This window comes from Dendrobates tinctorius, unplaced genomic scaffold (genome assembly GCF_039654945.1).
Source record: "Dendrobates tinctorius isolate UK_male_01 unplaced genomic scaffold, ASM3965494v1 ptg000125l, whole genome shotgun sequence".
NCBI classification, from domain to species: Eukaryota; Metazoa; Chordata; class Amphibia; order Anura; family Dendrobatidae; genus Dendrobates; species Dendrobates tinctorius.
The window spans coordinates 14,363,376-14,385,178 of NW_027361793.1; the positions used below are offsets into that span (position 1 = coordinate 14,363,376).

Genomic DNA, 21,803 nt, shown 5'->3' on the forward strand with positions numbered 1-21,803 from the left:
TTGCTGCTGACTCAAGCATGGTGTTATTGCAGAGCCAGAAGGAGCAACCAGACACCTAGCATCAGCCTGGGCAAGACACCAGGACCAACGTCTCTGCTGAGCAGGAATCTCTGCAGCCACAGAGGAATGGGAGACTGCAGAGGACATAGCTTGAGATTCCCACTGTGCAGTGGGGGAAACTCGACACCTAACACACCTGGCCATGATTAGCGGTGCCCCCCCAGGAGCACCACTAATCGCTTAGACATATGGGCCTGGGTACCGTGGATGGAATAGTACATCTGATGTCAGAGAGGGGTTAAACATCTCTGGTGAAATTAAAGATGTTTAGTGATTGGTTGCTATGGGCAACACAGGCAGTGTAACCTGTTGTGGTCAAGAAGATGTGCCTATGAAATATATACAGTGTATATTAGATATTTGTTTTGTATACTAGATGGAGGCCCGATGCTATCGCATTGGGAGGGCAGTAATGTTACGAAGGGGACAGGGTTTGCAGCGTTGAGAATCTCTCACCCCCATTTGCTCACCCACCTATCCACTCTTTGCACATGTGCTGACTTCTCCCGTCTGTGCTCTCTTCTTTGACCTGTCTACCCCATGTGCTATCCCCCTTGTCTGCTGTCTCTCTCCTTCCTGTGCTGTCTTCTCCATCTCCACTAATGTGCTGTCCCGTTTGAGCTGTCTCCCCCTGTGTTCTGTCTCTCTCACCTGTGTCTGACCGTGTACAGAACATACCGCAGCTCCTGGGCAGGGGAGGACGCAAAAGACAATACTGACATTACAGCAGGAGATCACAGAGGATACATTTTGTAGGTAAAATATTGTTTAAATACAGTCAGTGAAATATTTTATCTCACAATATGAATCCTCTGTGAGCCCCTGCTGTAATGTCAGTATTGCCTTTTGCTTCCTCACCTGCCCAGGAGATGTGGTATGCTCTGTACAGGGTCAGACACAGACAATTTTTAAAATGAACTTTCGTTCAAGGGAAAACCCCTTTAATGTGACAATCTTCCTCTGCCTGTACACACGTCGTGCATCTGCCACCAGGATCAGCTGAATGATTCAATGCGCCTGCGCGGAGTTCGCATAGGTGCAGTGCAACAGTGTTCCAGTGATGGTACTACGCAAGAGGCTGCGTGAGTGTGGGAATGAGTGTGAGTGCATGAGTGTGGGACGCCCTCCCAGGGCTGTGGGGTACTCGGTACCGGGCCGGTCTCTCAGAGGGGATTGTCACAGCAGCGGTGACCCGGTCCGTGGCCCTGGGCGCCCATGTAAAAGGGGGTGAAGTGATGGAATAAAGTTTATGAATAGATGATTCGTGACACCATCTGTGGTGTTCGGCAAGGGAGTTGTTAAGCCGACGCTGCAAGCAGATCCTCTGGAACAGATGGTGTAGTGCAGCAATGTTGTTGTAGCCCTCCACAGGTAGGGCTGTTGGTCCCAGGGCAGTGTAGCGGAATGTTTAGGAAGAGGGTGCAATGTTTGGCACAGAGATGTAGCAGTGCTGAGGATGTTGCAGGAAGGAGGCATGGACACAACAGGGTGCAGTTTCTTTACCTTTACTTGGCAAACGCAGTCCAGGGTCCTGGTTACAGATGGCACAGGAGCAGGCTAGCCTGGAAGCAACTCAGGGATCTCTCTATCAGATGGGTTGTGTAGTCTCCTTCCTAGCGCTGGCTTGAGGCACATCCAGTACTGGGTTACACTGAAGTTCCTCCTTCTTATCTTCTCTTAGAACTACCTCGTATGGCAGACAGCTGTAGCCCTCTATCTCTCTTGGCTCACCCGTCGCTGTTGTGCCTCCGAGTCTTAGTTGGGAATAGAGCATTTACAGCTTCCTATTTCTCTGGTTTCTGTTGCAGGACCTTCAGTATCCATACAACTGTGGAGACCAGGCTCCAGATCATGCGCTATCACTGGGAGGGAGCTCTCTATCTCCAGCTCAACCTCCAGCTTCTCTCCACATGTCTACACTCTTTGCCCTCCTCACACTAACTGACTAATTTCCCTTCCTGGCTCTCAGAGAGCACTCCTCCCCCCAATTCTGGTTCAGAGCTCCCTCTGCTGACCTGGAGTGGGAACTGTGTTGCATGACATGGTTAACTGTTAGAGACACCCTTCATTGCCTCCAAGCCTGACATCACCCTCCCTGGAGGAAGGCAATGCCACTGTGGCGACCATACTCCTGGGGGCGCCACATTCCCCCCTAGTGAAAGTCAGTACTCCTGGACTGATAAAAGAAAACATGTAAACAATATGAGGGTTACAAGATTTAAGAAAAAAATGAAAAATTTACAAAAACCAAAAGCTCCAAAAATAGTCCTATGATGATAAGTCCAAGCATCAATGTCCATGGTCCATTCCTGGGCAACTGGTGAACTATGTACAAAGTTGGTTTTGACCACACAAGTCCTGTGGTCCAATGTCCATCAAAACATGAAACAAGAACTTCAAAAAGGCTTCGTACAGGTTATCTGTAGGCACAAAGCTTGAGAACAGTTACATATATACACAATTTCAATATTCACATAAACTTATCTATACACGGTATCTGATGGGCAGTATACCTTGTGTAGTACGGGTAGACCTGCATAACTCTGGTGTAAGTAAACTAGGTAGTATTCTCCTACCGACTCTTAGTCTCACCATGGGTATGACAGATTCACCACTGGCAGGGCGAAGGTTCTCTGGCTCCACTGCTGGTATGGCATCTGCTACCTGAACTTCCTGATTTTCAGAGTTCTCATGAGTCACTTCTTCTTGTACTACCAGTTGGGGAAATGTCAACACTGGCACCACTATGGCATCATTCACTTTAGTCCAATTGGCAGGGAATTCTCCAAGTATAGTGCTAACCTTTTCTTCTTCTATGGGTTGGATGTTATTTTGTTCTTCCATTCTTTCTCTTAACTGGTCAGGGCATAATTTCAAATGATCCCTTGATACTGCTGCTGAGGTTTCTCCTCCATCTTTACTAATAAGGCACACCTTGGTATTGTCAAAATTTGAGGGTAGAATGATGTAGGGTTCAGCTTCCCATTGGTCATCTAATTTATGCAGTCTTCTTTTCCTCTAGAGGACTTGTTTTCCTGGTGACAAGGGAACTGCAGGTGCATGTTGGTTGTAGTGCCTTTCTTGTTTTTGTCTTGCCTGAGCTAGACTCTTCTCCACACACTCTTGTACTTTTCTGTACCGTTGCTGAGTCTCTGTATCCCAGTCAGCATCTGGTGATGTCACTTCAGGGGTAAGGACTCCCATATCCAAATCAATAGGCAGTTTACCAGGCCTCGCTCTCATTAGGTAGGCTGGAGAGCAATTGGTGGAATTCACAGGAATGTGGTTGTAGAGGTCTACCAGATCTGGCAACTTTTCTAGCCACAGATTCCTCTCCTCCAAAGGCAAGGTCTTCAGTAGGTCAATCACTACCTGGTTCATCTTTTCACACATGCCATTGGTCTGTGGATGGTACGGTGTTGTCCTGATCTTCTTGCAACCGTACAAGTTACAGAATTCCTGGAACACTTCTGCCTCAAAAGATGGAGCTTGATCTGTAAGCACTTGCTCTGGGTATCCATGTGGTCTACAGAAGTGCTGTTGGAAGGCTCTGGCTGCTGTCCTGGCTGTTTGATCTTTGACAGGCACAACTACCAGGAATCTTGAGTAGTGGTCTACGATGGTAAGAGCATAGATGTAGTCTGAGCGGCTTGGGACCAGCTTCACATGGTCTAGGGCGACCAACTCCAGTGGCTGTTTGGTTATTATTGGCTGTAAAGGAGCTCTCTGGCTGTTTCGATCCTTTCTGCGCAGGTTACATTGTCCACACTCTCGGCACCACTTTTCAATTGCTTTCCTCATACCAGCCCAGTAGAACCTCTCCCGGAGCAATGCTTCCAACTTCTTCCATCCGAAGTGGCCAGCTCCATTGTATGCTTCTAGGACCATTGATGCCTCTCTCTTTGGGACTACCACCTGCCAGACCAACTCATGAGTGCGGGCATTGATACTCCGACACAGCTTTCCTTCATAGATGAACAGCCGGCCACTCTCCTTCCACAACTGCTGAGTTTCTTCAGGAGCATCTGACTCTGGGCGTGAGTCAGCTTGTGACAGTAGCTCCTTCACCATGCGGACTGCGGGGTCACTAACCTGCGTTTCTGCCCAGTCATGATGGGGAAATGGATTTAGGGTGACCTCTTTCAAGCCAGACCGTCTGTTTCTCACTCCTTGAGCACGTTGGGCCGCAATTGGCCGGTGGAAGGGAGGTAACTCTATTTCTCCAAGAGCCTCAGGGTCTTCTCCTGCATCTGGCAGATTAGGCATTCTGGACAGCGCATCAGCATTGGCATTCTTATGCCCTGTTTGGTACTTGATGGTAGACTCATAATTAGACAGCTGAGCCATCCATCGCTGCTCCAGTGCACCTAGTTTTGCAGTTTCCAAGTGAGTCAACGGGTTGTTGTCCGTGAAGATGGTAAACTTGGCTGAAGCTAGGTAATGCTTGAATCTTTCAGTCACAGCCCAGACTATGGCGAGGAACTCCAGCTTGAAGGAACTGTAGTTGTAAGGGTTCCTTTCAGTGGGACGAAGCTTCCTGCTGGCGTAGGAGATGACTCTTTCTTTGCCATTCTGTACCTGTGACAGTACTGCTCCAAGTCCCACGTTGCTGGCATCAGTATACAACACAAAGGGTTGGTCATAGTCTGGGTAGGCCAGAACTTCATCTCCTGTGATAGCCATCTTCAGTCGGGTGAAGAACCTCTCCAACTCTTCAGTCCATTCAAATGTGGAACTTTTCTGTTTGGCTTTCTTGAACTGCCCCACCTGAAGATTTTGCATAGGAGTGGCTATTTCAGTGAAGCCCTTGATGAACCTTCGGTAATAGCCTACCCACCCCAGAAATTGGCGTACTTCATGGAGGTTGCTGGGCTTCGGCCAGTCCCGGATGACTGTGACTTTGTCAGGATCTGGTGCCACACCTTCTGCACTCACTACATGACCAAGGTACTGTACCTTGGGCTTCAGGAGGTGGCATTTGGAAGGCTTCACCTTCAGGCCAAAGCTGGACAAGGCTTCAAACACCTCAGCCAGGTGCTTCAGATGGTCTTCATAAGTCTTGGAGAAAACAATGACATCATCAAGGTACAAAAGGACTGTTTCGAAGTTCTTGCGTCCCAGGCAGCACTCCATCAGCCGTTGAAATGTTCCTGGGGTGGTGCAGAGCCCCAATGGCATATAGTTGAACTCACAGAGACCCATTGGGGTGGTAAAAGCTGTTTTCTCCTTGTCTGCCTCTGCCTCGGGAACCTGCCAATACCCACTAGTGAGATCTAAGGTGGAAAAATAGTTAGCAGTTTTAAGTGCAGCTAATGACTCCTCAATTCTGGGTAATGGGTAGGCATCCTTATGTGTAATGCTGTTAATTTTTCTGTAATCAACACACATTCTCATGGTACCATCCTTTTTCTTTACAAAAACTATTGGAGCTGCCCAGGGGCTACAACTGTCTCTGATAACCCCTGCTTCCTTCATCTCTCTCAACATACCTTTGACACATTGGTATTGTGTTGGGGAGTATAGGCCGGTACCTTTCTTTTATGGGTGGATGATCTCCAGTGGGGATATGGTGTTGAACCCCTTTTGCCTTCCCAAAATCTAGGGGGTGTTTACTGAATACCCGCTCATATTCCTGGGTCACCCTGTAAACCCCATTTTTCAGGTATGAAGGTGTAGAGTCAGTCCCCACCTGCAGTTATTGGCACCACTCCTCCAGCTGCTTGACAAAGCCATTGTCCTCTACCTGGTCGGATGAGACCAAGGGCTCTGCTGCCTGCATTGCATTGTTACTGACAGTGAGCAGCTTAGCAACTGTGGCATACCGAGGTATTGTGGCCTCCTCCTCCCCACAATTCAAAAGGCGTACAGGTACTCTCCCTTTACGTACATCAACTACCCCTCTGGCTGTCAGGACAGTGGGCCTGCTATCAGAGTACACTGGTTCTACCATTGCCTGGTAATCTTTTCCTCTGAGGCCTATGGCTGCCCGACACCAAATCAACATTTCACACCTGGGGGGTATTGCAATGGGGAAAGCATCACTCACTCTGACACTGCCAATTTCTCCGCCAGAGAGTTCTGCCTGCTGTCTTTGCATCAGGGCCTTGATCTCCTTCTGCAGGACTTGTTGTTCACTGGAACCAGCAGTCTCAGCCACCTGTTGCAACAAGACAATAACCTCAGAAAGACAATTTTCAATTACATTTGTACCAAGAGTCATCATGGGATTACATTCTCGTCGATCAATATCCACAACTATCAGACCTTGAGATTTTAACTCTACCTTCCCCACTTTAACAGTAATTTCTTTACATCCCACTTGTGGTAAAGACTGACCATTACTAGCAACTACTGTTAGTTCATCACTTGGGCCATGGGTGAGTTCAGAGTTAGCCCAATACCGCTTGTAGAGGATATAGGGCATAGTGGTCACCTGGGAGCCAGTGTCCAGCAAAGCGTTCATGGGGATGCCATCAATCACCTCTGGAAGGATCGGTCTCCCTCCAACATACTTGGCTCGCCAGTTCCTTGGGCCTTGTGGTCCTACTCCTGGGGGTTGGCTCGTTTAAAGCACAGAATCTTGTGAGGTGGCCTGCTTTGTGGCAGTGACGACAGATGGGACGTCCGTTCTGGTCATAGCGGTAGTTGTTCCTCCCTCGGAGTGGTGGAGTTCTCCTCTTCTGGAGCCACAGGACATCCTCTGAACTGGAAGCAAGCTGGATCTTCTCCTTGGAGGACACCTGCAGGGACTGCACGGTTTTAGTAAGTGCAGCCATCCCTTTGGTGAACTCCTGGACCTGAAGACGCAGTTCTTCTGTGGGATCTTTATCCAGAGTCTGTGCATCAGCCTCCACAGGGATGGAAGGGAAAGATGTTGCTTCCTGGTGGTAGGTGATCGCTGGGCGCCTAGGTGGTGCTGGCCGGCTGACAGTTGGTTCCTGCAGCACCCAGATAGCCCTGTCCTTGAAATCAGCAAAGTCCAGATCAGGGTTCTGTAGGGCTATGGTGCGCTGCTGTGTTCTGTGGGTGTTGGATAAGAGTCCTTCAATAAATTGCTCCTTTAGCAGTCCATCTCTATCTTTCACACTGTCAGGGTCAATCTGCTTGACAGCTCGCAGCGCCTCCTGCAGGTTAAGAGCATAGTCCTGTGGAGCCCCTGAGGCTCAGTCACCACAGAGGTACTGCACCTCCTCCTGAGGTGGGGTGCCACACCATCCAGGTAAGTTGGAGGCTCCTGACCATGCTCCAACACTCGCACCCCACACAACATGGTAGTTCAGCAAAGCCACATCATTGTGGCTCGTTGCTTAGAGAGTAGCAGAGCACCTTTGGTGGTTCCCTGCTTGGAACACGAAACGTGCTGGGAGGCGGGTGGAGTTTAGAATACATAAAAGAGCGGGAAGGTTTAGGATTACAGGTCAGTCCGAGAGAGGAAGCCACTCAGAGAGGAGGAAAGAAGATCCCTGGAAGAGGGATGGAGGAAGGAGGTGTTGCAGCAGATCTCAGTGACCTGGGTCTGCTGGCACGGGAAAGAAGGAGAAAGACATTGAACTGAAACCTGATGTTCCATAAGAGAGAGAGATTAGAATGGAACGAAGGAGTAAAAGGGAACAGAGAGGATGTGGGTTAGAGGAAGAAACCTGCCTAGAAGTTCTAAGCGTAAGGCGGGGCCTGGTCCCCAAGGTTGTATGGACACTAATGGTTCTGCAGCAGACACCGGTGGAGTAGTGGGCTGTAAATGCACTACTCCCATTTAAGACTTGGGGGCACAACAGCAACTTGAATAGTGAGCCGGGACTCAGGAGCAGAGAGTCCCCGAAGCAGGCTACAGCTCTCTGCCGTATAAGTAGAGTTCTTGGGAACATCTGTCAGGAGGCACTCCAGTGTAACTCAGTACTGGGAGTACTTCACACTTAATGGCGCTATAGAGGAGACGTTCCGAAAGTCACATATTGGTGGAGCGTTGGAAGGGAGCATTCCATCTTGCCTGGAGGTTGACTGAGTCCCTGACCCGGAGGACATGGCACGGAGGCAGGCACCTGTGTGTACAACAGACTGTGAGTAAAGCTTTGGAACTGCAAGCCCTGGTGTCCTCCACTCATTCTTGCGCCAACGCATCCAACCCCGCTACATCTGGGTACCAGCTTCTACACTGCTTGTGCCTCTCCTCTTCCCCCACATCTACACTGCCCTGGGGCTACAGCTCCACCTGTGGGGAGCTTCACCATCTTGGCTGCAACACACCACCAGCCCCAGAGGATCTGCATGCAGCGTCAGCCTAACATCTCACTTGCCGAACACCACAGGTGGCGTCATGAACTATTCATTCAAACCATTACATTCCCCCATTACTTGGGCGCCCAGGGCCATGGACTTGGTCCCCGCTGCTGTGACACATCCCGCTGATACCGGCCCGGTACCGAGTACCCCACAGCCCTGGGAGGGCGACCCAGTCCTGTATACTGTCCTGCGCTTTCTGCTTACATTCAAAGAATCTCATCTTTATTTCACCTGCAGTGCGGGTGTCAAAGGTGCTCCTTAGCTTAGCCAGGATCTTTTTAACAGTCTCTTTATCAGTGTCCTGCCAGGCTTTTACTTCTCTCTCACCACAAACAAACTGTACAGTCTTTCTTTAAATTCACTCAGGGTATGTGACTCCCCTGAATACTGCAGTAGCCAGGCTGCTCCCGGGATGTAAGGCATAGACAGCGGTATTATGGGGACCGCTGCGGTGGGCGATGTTTCTTGCGGTGCCCTGGAAGCAACACTGGCTGCTGGATTCAGCGGTGCTGCATTGGTGTTGTCCTCAGACATTTTCTCTCCCCCCTAGTTAACGTGGACCAGGCCGCGGGGATGCGCTGGCTTACCAGATGCCGCTCCTCGGCTGGATCCGGGGACGCCGGAACTGCAGGCCTCAGCTTTTCACTTCCCGCTCGCTCATCTCCTTTCGCGCTTCTCGGCTGACTCCGCCCATGAAGCCCTGCCCCCTTTTCTTCCCACGCGCGCCAATCAGCGGGACAATGGCGGCAATGGCGCCAATTTCACACACAGTATATAGCACCAAACACAGTCTCTGGCACACAGGACCCGGGGACACCGGGCTCCGTAATCCTGTTCATGATGCCAAAATGGGATGCCCTCCCAGGGCTGTGGGGCACTCGGTACCGGGACGGTCACTCAGAGGGGATTGTCACAGCAGCGGTGACCCGGTCCATGGCCCTGGGTGCCCATGTAAAAGGGGGTGAAGTGATGGAATAAAGTTTATGAATAGATGATTCGTGACGCCACCTGTGGTGTTCGGCAAGGGAGGTGTTAAGCCGACGCTGCAAGCAGATCCTCTGGGACAGATGGTGTTAAGCCGATGCTGCAAGCAGATCCTCTGGGACAGATGGTGTAGTGCAGCAATGATGTTGTAGACCTCCACAGGTAGGGCTGTTGGTCCCAGGGCAGTATAGCGGAATGTTTATTAAGAGGGTGCAGTGTTTGGCACAGAGATGTAGCAGTGCTGAGGTTGTTGCAGGAAGGAGGCAAGGACCCAACAGGGTGCAGTTTCTTTAGCTTATCTTGGCAAGCGCAGTCCAGGGTCCTGGTTACAGATGGCACAGGAGCAGGCTAGCCTGGAAGCAACTCAGGGATCTCTCTATCAGATGGGTTGTGTAGTCTCCTTCCTAGCGCTGGCTTGAGGTACATCCAGTACTGGGTTACACTGAAGTTCCTCCTTCTTATCTTCTCTTAGAACTACCTCGTATGACAGACAGCTGTAGCCCTCTATCTCTCTTGGCTCACCCGTCGCTGTTGTGCCTCCGAGTCTTAGGTGGGAATAGAGCATTTACAGCTTCCTATTCCTCTAGTTTCTGTTGCAGGACCTTCAGTATCCATACAACTGTGGAGACCAGGCTCCAGATCATGGGCTATCACTGGGAGGGAGCTCTCTATCTCCAGCTCAACCTCCAGCTTCTCTCCATACGTCTGCACTCTTTGCCCTCCTCACACTAACTGACTAATTTCCCTTCCTGGCCCTCAGAGAGCACTCCTCCCCCAATTCTGGTTCAGAGCTCCCTCTGCTGGTCTGGAGTGGGAACTGTGTTGCATGACATGGTTAACTGTTAGAGAGACCCTTTATTGCCTCCAAGCCTGACATTACCCTCCCTGGAGGAAGGCAATGCCACTGTGGTGACCATACTCCTGGGGGCGCCACAAGTGCATGAGTATGAGTGTGTGTGTGAGTCTGAGTGTATGAGGGTGAGTGTGTGAGTCTGAGTGTGTGAGTGTGAATGTGAGTGTGACTGTGAGTGTGTGAATGTGTGTGTGAGTGTGTGGTGCGGCGGTGTTCCGCTGGTGGTACAGCGCAATAGGTTGGTACCAGCAGCAGTTTCCATATTGGGACACTCATCACTTGGGTGTCCCAATATGGCGGTCGGTGAACCTCTTCTGCTTGGAATTCTGGGTTACAGTGACAGCTGGACAGAGCAGGAAATGAAAACATTACAATGCAATTATATAAATATATATATATTTAGATTAGATTAGATATTGCGTGTGGAGTGAGTGTGGCTATGAGGAGTGGGCGGGGCCATGTGGAGTGGGCGTGGCTTGACACACACACACACACATAAATACACTCATTTTTTTATATATAGATCTCAGCACAGGAAGATTTTTTTATCCATCCAATTGTGGAACTTATCTTTAGTCCAAGATCTATTAATTAAAGTGTATTTTGTTAATGGGAAACCATTTTAAAGAGATTATGTAAAACTTGGAGTTATCCCCTATCCCCTGGGGTCTGACAGCTGGGATCCCCACTGATCTTGAGAGCCGACGCTTTATAGAGCCCTGTCTGGTGCAATCCCCTTTAGGAATGTGCTCCACTATTGCCAATGCCATCCAGTGTACTTCTTGCCGCATGTATGAAATCCTTGAACAGCCGGTCGAGGGTGCATACTGCTGTGCGAGATGTGTGCACGTTGTGCATTTGGAAGCCCAGATACTGGATCTGAATGTGCAGCTGGCAACACTGAGATCCATAGACAATATGGAAAGGAGTCTTCTTCACACTGAGCAGACGCTCAATGGGATAGATGAGGGGGGATGGTAGGCTGGAGCTGCAGGACAGTGAAGCAGCTAGCTGGGTGACAGTTAAAAGGCGGGGTAGAAGGAAGAGCACCAGGGAGGCTAGTCCTGATCTGGCACACCCCAATAAGTTTGCTAAGTTGGCAGATGAGTGGAGTGTCAGCGGAGGGGTAGCACTGCTGCAGCAAGGCATGTCCTCTGAAGCTGGAGGAGTGTCTGCTCCAGTAAGGGGGGAAATAGGAGAGCAGGCCAGACAGGTGCTGGTAGTGGGGGACTCAATTATTAGGGAAACAGACAGGGCAATCTGTCACAAAGACAGGGATCATCAAACGGTGTGCTGCCTACCTGGCGCTCGAGTCCAACACATCGCTGATCAGGTTGACAGCTTACTGAGAGAGGCTGGTGAGGACCCTGCGGTCATGGTGTACATTGGCACAAATGACAAAGTTAGAGGTAGGTGGAAGGTCCTTAAAGATGATTTCAGGGAATTATGCTGCAAGCTTAAAGCAAGGACCTCCAAGGTGGTATTTTCGGAAATACTTCCTGTATCACGTGCCACGCCAGAGAGGCAATGGGAAATTAGGGAGGCTAATAAGTGGCTCAAGAATTGGTGTAGGAAGGAGGGGTTTGGGTTCCTGGAGAACTGGGCCGACGTCTCAGTTTGCTACAGGTTCTACGCTAGGGACAGGCTGCACCTCAATGGGGAAGGTACAGCTGTGCTGGGGGAGAAAATGGCTAGAAGGTTGGAGGAGTGTTTAAACTAGGAACTGGGAGGAGGGTATTCATTTTATAGGAGGGGAAGACAGTGCAGATAGAGACCTGGGTGCAAATAATGAAATTGGGGGTGGGATTAGAACAGTTACTAATTTAAGAAAGAATAGAGGTACAGAGAGTTACATAAAGTGCATGTATACTAATGACAAAAGCCTTGCCAACAAAATGGAGGAATTAGAATTAATTTTGTTGGAACATAATTATGACATGGTGGGAATATCTGAGACATGGCTGGACGAGAGGCATGACTGGGTGGCTAATTTACAGGGCTATAGTCTGTTCAGAAATGACCGTACAAATAAACGAGGGGGAGGTGTGTTTATATGTAAAATCATCCTTAACCCCTTTACTCCCAAGGGTGGTTTGCATGTTAATGCCCGGGCCAATGTTTACAATTCTGACCACTGTCCCTTTATGAGGTAATAACTCTGGAATGCTTCCATGGATCCCGGTGATTCTGACATTGTTTTCTCATGAGATATTGCACTTCATGTTAGTTGTAAAATTTCATTCATATAAATTGCGTTTATTTGTGAAAAAAAAGGAAATTTGGCGAAAATTTCGCAATTTTCCAACTTTAAATTTTTATGCTCTTAAATCACAGAGATATGGTACCGAAAAACTTAAAAAGTAACATTTCCCACATGTTTTCTTTACATCAGCACAATTTGGGAACCAACATTTTTTTTTGTTAGGAAGTTATAAGGGTTAAAAGTTGACCAGCGATATCTCATTTTTACAACACCATTTTATTTTTACAGACCACATCACATTTGAAGTCACTTTGAGGGGTCTATATGATAGAAAATACCCAAAAGTGACACCATTCTAAAAACTGCACCCCTCATGGTGCTCAAAACCACATTCAAGAAGTTTATTAACCCTTCAGATGCTTCACAGGAATTTTTTGAATGTTTAAAAAAAAAATGAACATTTAACTTTTTTCACAAAAAAAATTATTTCAGGTTCAAATTTTTTATTTTACCAAGGGTAACAGGAGAAATTGGACTGGAAAAGTAATTGTGCAATTTGTCCTGAGTATGCTGATACCTGATATGTGGGAGGGAACCACTGTTTTGGTGCATGGCAGAGCTCAGAAGGGAAGGAGCGCCATTTGACTTTTTCACTGCAAAATTGGCTGGAATTCAGATCGGATGCCATGTCAAGTTTGGAGAGCTCCTGATGTGCCTAAACAGTGGAAACCCCCAACAAGTGACCCCATTTTGGAAATTAGACCCCCCAAGGAACATATCTAGATATGTGGTGAGCACTTTGAACCACCAAGGGCTTCACAGAAGTTTATAACGTACAGCCGTACAATTAAAAAATCAAATTTTTTCCACAAAAATGATCTTTTCACCCCCAATTGTTATTTTCCCAAGAGTAACAGGACCGCAAAAGTTATTGTGCAATTTGTCCTAAGTACGCTGATACCCCATATGTGGGGGTAAACCACTATTTGGGCGCATGGCAGAGCTCGGAAGGGAAGCAGCGCCATTTGACTTTTTTGGCTGGAATTGAGATCGGACGCCATGTCGCGTTTGGAAAGCCCCTGCTGTGCCAAAACAGTGGAAACCCCCCAATTCTAACTCCAACCATAACCCCAACACACCCCTAGCCCTAACCCGAGCCCTAATGGGAAAATGGAAATAAACTTTTTTTTATTTTATTATTTTTCCCTAACTAAGGGGGTGATAAAGGGGGGTTTGATTTACTCTTTATGGCGGGTTTTTATGTTTGACAGCTGTCGCATTCTAAAAGACGCTTTTTATTGTAAAACTAGTTTATGCATCACCACATTTTGAGAGCTATAATTTTTCCATATTTTGACCCACCTAGTCATGCGAGGTCTTATTTTTTGTGGGACGAATTGACGTTTTTATTGGTACCATTTTGGGCACGTCACATTTTTTGATCGCTTTTTATTCCGATTTTTGGGACGCAGAATGAAAAAAAAACTGCGTTTCATGAATTTCTTTTGGGGGGTGCGTTTACACCGTTCCGCGTACAGTAAAATTGATAAAGCGGTTTTATTCTTCGGGTCAGTACAATTATAGCGATACCGCATTTATGTAGTTTTATATGCTTTGGCGCTTTTATGCAATGAAAACAATTTTATATAAAAAATAATTATTATTGCATCGCTTTATTTTACGAGCTATAATTTTTTAATTTTTTCGCTGATAATGCTGTGTGGTGGCTCGTTTTTTGCAGAACAAGATGATGTTTTCAGCGGTACCATGGTTATTTATATCCGTCTTTTTGATCGCGCGTTATTGCACTTTTTGTTTGGCGGTATGATGATAAAGCTTTATTTTTTGCTTCGTTTTTTTTTTTTTTTAGGGGTTCAATAAAGGGGTTAACTAGTGGGACAGTTTTATAGGGTGGGTCGTTACGGACACGGCGATACCAAATATGTGTACTTTTATAGTTTTTTTTAAAAAAATGAATTTATTAGGGAATGTATTTTTTTTTATTTATTTAGCAATTTTTTCTAAATTATTTTTACACTTTTTTTTAACTTTATTACATTGTCCCAGGGGGGACATCACTGTCATGTGACAGATCACTAATCTGTCACATCACAGATCGCTGTGTCAGATCAGCGATCTGTCACAGGCAGTGCTGCAGGCTTCCTCATGCCGGCGCTTTGCAGGCATGAGGAAGCCACCTCCCTGCAGGCCCCCGAAGGTCCCCGCAGCCATTTTGGATTCGGGGACCTGCAAGGAAGGAGACCCCCGCAGCTGCGCTGCACATCACACTGCTGTGGGGTCTCAGGGAAGCACGGAGGGAGCCCCCTCCCTGCCGATGCCTCCCTAAACCCCCGGTACACTGCGATCGTGTTTGATCGCAGTGTGCCAGGGGTTAACATGTCGGGGGCGGTCCGTGACCACACATAGTGCCGGGTGTCAGCTGTGATAACCAGCTGACACCCGGCCGCGATCAGCTGCGCTCCCCCGTGAGCGCAGCTGATCGCGCTAGACATTATTCCGTCCTTGGGACTTAGGTCCCAGGTCACATGGACAGAATAATATGTCTAATGTAGGAAAGGGGTTAAAACCCATCCTGTGTGATAATATATATGAATCTAATGAAAATGTAGAGTCCCTGTGGGTGGAGATAAGGGGAGGAGAAAAAATCATAAATTACTGATAGGCGTTTGTTATAAGTCTCCAAAAATAATGGAAGCAACAGAGAATATCCTCATCAAGCAAATAGATGAAGCTGCAACTCAAGGAGAAGTCATTATTATGGGGGACTTCAACTACCCTGAAATACATTGGGGAACCGAAACCTGCAGTTCCAGCAAAGGTAATAGGTTTTTGACAACAATGAGAGACAATTACCTTTCACAACTGGTTCAGGACCCGACAAGAGGGGGGGCACTGCTAGACCTAATATTAACCAACAGGCCAGACCGCATATCGAATATAAGGGATGAGGGTCACTTGGGTAATAGTGATCACAAAATAATAAGTTTTCATGTATCCTTTAACCCCTTTACCCCCAAGGGTGGTTTGAACGTTCATGACCGGGCCAATTTTTACAATTCTGACCACTGTCCCTTTATGAGGTAATAACTCTGAAACGCTTATATGGATCCCAGTGATTCTGACATTGTTTTCTCGTGACATATTGTACTTCATGCTAGTGGTAAAATTTCATTGATATAATTTGCTCTTACTTGTGAAAAAAATGGAAATTTGGCGAAAATTTTGAAAATTTCACAATTTTCCAAATTTTAATTTTTATGCCCTTAAATCACAGAGATATGGCACACAAAAAACTTAATAAGTAACATTTCACATATGTTTACTTTACATTAGCACAATTTTGGAACCAAAATTTTTTTTTGTTAGGAAGTTATAAGGGTTAAAAGTTGACCAGCAGCTTTCACAAAATCTCATGCGCCTTAGACACCCCCCACAAATGCAAGCTCAAGCAGGATCTGAGGATCCTCAAATACGTGGGCCTACACCTCACCCCCTTCCTCCCACTACCCAACCTTTTATTCAGCAGCCACAAATGTCAGCCTCTTGCCAACCCCACCAATATGGCCACTTGTACCCACCCAGTGTTGGAGGCTGGTCCCAACCTGGTTGGGGACGATCTGGGTATCTTGGTGGGTATGAGCCACGTGCCTACCACAGCCAACAAGATGCCCCTCCCCATTATTACTCTGGCCAGTACCTCCAACATTCCCAGGAGGCAGGACAATTCCCACATCATGGGCATCAGTAGGGCCCCACACAGGGCAATGTTGGCCACAGTGTCCAGCATCACCCACAGGCTGCTCTTCCACGTTCCCCTTCCCCAACCTATGAGGATTTATAAGTCTGATGGCCGGAGATGTCCAGTGCGGTTTCACTGGTGCTCCAAATACAAAGGAAAAAACAGGTGGTCTCCATCACCAAACTTTGTTTAAAAATTTTACATTCAAATTTTTTCACAATGTTTTCAAATCATATTAAGAATCCATCATGACAGGCAAGGCTACCTCACGCCTTTCAGACAGATATTACATGTCTGTAGAACAGAGAATATTTAAACGCGCTATACTGTAAAGTCAATGGATGAAAATACACTACTCACTTGCTAATGCCTAGGAAAGGCGTGCTGGCCTTAGTGAAGTACTCACCTTTTTTGCAAGCAATCTATAGTAACAAATCAAGGCGACCAGCCTTCAGAATATCACGCTCTCTCTATGTCTTAACAAGTGAGTATTGTTTTTTCATCCTTTAACTTGACCAGTATAGCATGGTTAAATATTCTCTGTTCTACAGACATGTATTATCTGTCTGAAAGGCGTGAGGTAGCCTTGCCTGTCATGGTGGAATATTAATTTGATTGGAAAACATTCTGAAGAAATGTGAGTGTTATCTTTTAGCAATAATTTTGGTTATGGAGATCACCTTTTTTTCCTTTGTATTTAAATATTCTCATGTAGCAATGTTGTTATTGCCTAATTTTTTTTGGGTTATGTTATATAATGTTACTTTTCAAAAAAGTTTTATAATGCAAAAAGGGCAATTTGGCCCATTGCCAAACTTTTCCTATGGCAATATTATGTTTGCCTTTAAGAAAAAAAAAACCAAAAATGCAAAACTAAAAATTAGTCTACTACAGTTAACGTCTCTATGTGATTTCTCAAAAACCCTGTCAACATACTAACATACGCTAACCAATGCAATGAAACAGTCATAGAATCATAAGGGGTTGAGTAATATATATTTAGACACACTTAAAGAAATAAATTATAACATAGACACAGCATGCTCTTGCCAAGAAGTTGCCCCCTCTGGTGAGATAAAGTAATTAGTGAAAATATCACGCACTTTGAGGCCAGAGAGCGGTCTACGTTGAGGGTTCATAGGTGGTCTCACCCTGCGCACATTGTCCGGCCTACGCACAACACCAGAAGGAGGAACAATCATGTATCCTGGTGAAGTTATGAAGAACCACACAGGCTTTCACAACTTCATTAACATTCTGTTCACTCAACTGAATGGCAGACTGGAGTACCCGCCATTTGGCACAAAGAATGCCAAAGGAACACTCCACCAGTCACCTAGCACGTGATAGGCGCAAGTTAAAAATTCTGCGCCTGTGGTCAAGGTTGCACCGTGGATATGGCCTCATGACATTGCGCGATAACTGAAACGCCTCATCTGCCACAAGGACATAAGGGACTGATTCTTCTGTGGAGCCTGGTAGCTGGCGTGGTGGTGGTAGATCCAACTGGTTGGTGCGTAGCTGCCGAGCCATTATGGAAGTACTGAAGACTCTAGAGTCTCCCGTCCTTCCATAGGCCCCAATGTCAACAATTATAAACTTGTATTGAGGGTCTACCAGAGCCAACAGAAAAGTATTGTTTATAATTGAAGAATTGGGAGCCAGAGTTCGGCGGCTTACGCACCTGTATATGTTTGCCATCCAGGGCCCCAATACAATTAGGAAACTGGCATTCCTCCTCAAAGTCCCTTGATATCCTCAACCAGTCTTCCATCCTGGGCTCGGGCATGACGACTTGATGGATTCTTGTCCAGATTTCTGTACATGTTGACCTCACTATGCCAGAAATGGTAGATCTTCCAATGAGAAATTCATGGTGGAGGGGGGCATAAGACAGGCCAGTGGACAGGAAGCTGTAGAACAACAGAAATGGATAATTTTAGAATGCAGAAAGTCCAAAAACATCAGTTACATGCCGACCAAACTTGGTAGGAATTGAGCTAGAATAACACACACATATTTGGTTGCACAATGACTAGGTGATATGCAGTACATATTAGAGCTAACATTCTGGTGTGTAAGTCGAAACATATTTGGAGTAAGATGAGGGCATTAAACTTAGTCCAAGAAGGCAAAAAAACATACTTTAGACCACACATTATGAACATAGAGAATGTGGTTGTGTAGTACATACCGTATTGTGAGTAGAAGTCGCTCCTCTGCAGATATAGCTTTGCGCATCCTTGTGTCCTGAAAGGTTATCCCAGGGCGCACTGTCTCCAAGAGTCGATCAAATGTGGAAATGCTCATGCGACAGTATTGGTAAAATTTCACTGGATGCTCCCGCAGAGAAGAATAGAGGCGGTGAAAATGACTTCTTGGGAGTCGTTGTGAGTCGTTGCCTCAAAAGTGGATGTACCCACATGCGTCTCCTCCTCCGTGGATCCACAATCACTGGGTATGGTTGCCCAAAGCGCCGTGACAAAAGCCAGTTGAAGAGAACCTGCTCAGTTGTATTGAAACTCAGACCCTCTGCTATGTTGCACAAAGAACACCAACACACCTCGTGAAAGCAATGTGACAAATGGACAGAATGGAGGCAGCCACCTGTTCCTGAGTGAATAAATAGGGTGCAGGCTAATGATTTAAATGGTTAGCAGGCCTCAAAACCGTTAAATGTCCATTTTGCAGCATACGGATTGCATACGGATGCCATACGGATTACATACGGATGCTTACATGAGCAAAATACGCAACCGCACCTTGCTTACGGATGACCTATGGAGCACTATTTAGGGGTCATTCATCCGTACTACGCATGTAAAATACTGACAGTATTTTGCGTCGGTTAGTGTGACCCCGGCCTAGTTGTAAAACACTGGGCAAAACTGTCACTGAAAAAGACCTGGGTGTATGGGTGGACGACAAACTCATATTTAGTGGCCAGTGTCAGGCAGCTGCTGCAAAGGCAAATAAAATAATGGGATGCATTAAAAGAGGCATAGATGCTCATGAGGAGAACATAATTTTACCTCTATATAAGTCACTAGTGCGACCACACTTAGAATACTGTGTACAGTTCTGGTCTCCGGTGTATAAGAAAGACATAGCTGAACTAGGGTGGGTGCAGAGAAGAGCAACCAAGGTTATTAGGGAACTAGGGGGTCTGCAATATCAAGACAGGTTATTACACTTGGGGTTATTTAGTTTGGAGAATCGAAGGCTTAGGGGTGATCTTATTACAATGTATAAATATATGCGGGGACAGTACAAAGACCTTTCTAATGATCTTTTTACTCTTAGACCTGTGACGGGGACAAGAGGGCATCCTCTACGTCTGGAGGAAAGAAGGTTTAAGCATACTCACAGACGCGGATTCTTTTCTGTAAGAGCAGTGAGACTATGGAACGCTCTGCCATATGATGTTGTAATGAGTGATTCCCTACTAAAATTTAAGAAGGGACTGGATGCCTTTCTTGAAAAGTATAATATTACAGGGTATTACACTAGTTTCCTTTATATTGTGTTGATCCAGGGAGCTAGTCTGATTGCTGTATGTGGAGTCTGGAAGGAATTTTTTTCCCCAATGTGAAGCTTACTGTTTGCCACATGGGTTTTTTTTGCCTTCCTCTGGATCAACATGTTAGGGAAGGTTAGGATAGGATATGGGTTGAACTAGATGGGTTTAAAGTCTTCCTTCAACCTTAATAACTATGTTACTATGTTACTGTGTGAATGGAGTGGTGGTCGATCATGCACACTGCAGCACCATTCACATGTGGCTCCTTAAACAACCCCTTTAAGGGAGAGGTGTGGGTCATGATCAAGTGAAGAAAAATTAGCTAAACCTTGCATTGTACCTCAATGGGGAAGGGAGGTCAAGGGTGTTATATGTATGTGGGTTGGTGGATTTGTTGTGCCAGGGCTTCTTTTGTACCTGTCCGGCCCTGACCTACACATGTGGTCAAAATTGTTGGTTCCCCTCGTTTAATGACAGAAAAACCCACAATGGTGAAAAAAATAACTTGAATCTGACAAAAGTAATAATAAATCAAAAATCTATGAAACTGAAAGTCAGACATTCCTTTACAGCCATGCTTCATAGAAATTAAATAAAATAAAACTCATGAAGTAGGCCCCAATATTAAACATTATTACTTTATGGTGTGGACAGGAGAATACACTTACACTTAAATTACAGAGATGGATTTATTAAATTATTAATATGTAAATACATTAAACAGGGCACACCCTTTGGCTTCTACAGGCTCTTTGTTTTAGTGCATGATTGACTTTGATGTGATCTATGGTCCCAAATCAGCCGAGAGGAGCTCAGAAAAGATAGAAGAGTTAGGGTACCGTTACACTTAGCGATGCACCAGCGATCCCGACAACGATATGGATCGCTGGTGCATCGCTAAGTGGTCGCTAGTGAGCTGCCACACAGGCAGATCTCACCAGTGACATAGCAGCGGTCGGGGGTCGCTAGTTACCTGTCAGACGCGGCAATCCTGACGTCCTCCCGCCCGCGTCCACGCGTTGCTCGTCGGCACCACAGGAAGCCCAGCAGGAAGCTGACGACAAGAAATGGTCCAGGACGTTCTCGCGCCACCAGCGATGAGCAGCGGCAGAGCCGGTCAGAGGTAAGGCCTGTTTCACACATCAGTTTTTTTGGTCAGTCAAAATCCGCTAAAATGGTGGATAACGGATCCGTTCCTGTACTGACCACAACGTTTGGCACCGGACCGTTATTTTAACGGATCCGTCAAAGGAAGAATTTTAAAGGAACCGCTGCCTGGGGAAGGAGAGAGAGAGAATTTTTCAGCCACCAGAACAGAGTTTAGGGTTAAATTTGCGGCTGAGTGAAGTCTTTTGGGCATGCGCAGTGAGAAATGCAGATCCGGCCGCCCGAAAAACGATGCATGGTCCGTTCGGGCATGTCAGCGGACATCAAAATTTTGGCGGATCCGCAAAAAAAACCGATCCAACGGATGGCCATCCGTCAAGATCCGCCGGTAATGCAACTCAATGGGAAAAAAAACGAATCCGCCCAGAAAAATGGCAGATCCGTTTTTTGTGCAAAACAGCGGATTTTGACTCATGGACACAAACGGATGTGTGAAACAGGCCTAAGTATCAGACATAGCGATGTCGCTAGCAATATCGCTGTTACGTCACAAAATCGGTGACGTTACAGCGATATTGCTAGCGATATTGCTATGTGTAATGGGCCCCTTACAATCACAGTGCGCTCGCTGACAGCTATCAGTGAACTCATTCTGCAGCCTGCACTAGACAGTGCAACACATATGCTATAGAAGGCAAAAAGTGCAAAATCTTTCATGAAACAGAATCGTAAAAATTATTTTTAGCCTCAATTATATGCAATTAGGTAAAAAGAAAGAAAGAAAATGCTCCCAAAAGCTGAACAACTCCTTTAAGGAAAATACAAAAAATGGAAACTAAATATAACAACACTGCCCTGATTATTGCAGTATAAATGAACAGGACAGTGGCCATCCCATCGGCTGCAGCAGCGTCAGTGTGCACAGTGCCTGCTCTGCTGAGGCTGCGCACTGCATCCTTCGGGGAGCCTCCTCTCACTCTGCAGCACGCATGCGCTCTCGCAACCTCCTCTCCTAGCAACAGTAGCATCAGCACCA

The 21,803-nt window shown here is 46.6% G+C and overlaps 1 long non-coding RNA gene across 1 annotated transcript; it reads right to left on the reverse strand.

The window, feature by feature from the left end:
• Positions 1–1,549: 1,549 nt before the first annotated feature.
• LOC141046997 (uncharacterized) lies at positions 1,550–21,695 on the reverse strand. Its single transcript, XR_012219714.1, has 3 exons — positions 20,634–21,695; positions 6,107–6,217; positions 1,550–2,480 (listed from the first exon to the last, which is right to left on the reverse strand). It is a non-coding gene; the product is annotated as an uncharacterized lncRNA (long non-coding RNA).
• Between the last annotated feature and the right edge of the window lie 108 nt (positions 21,696–21,803).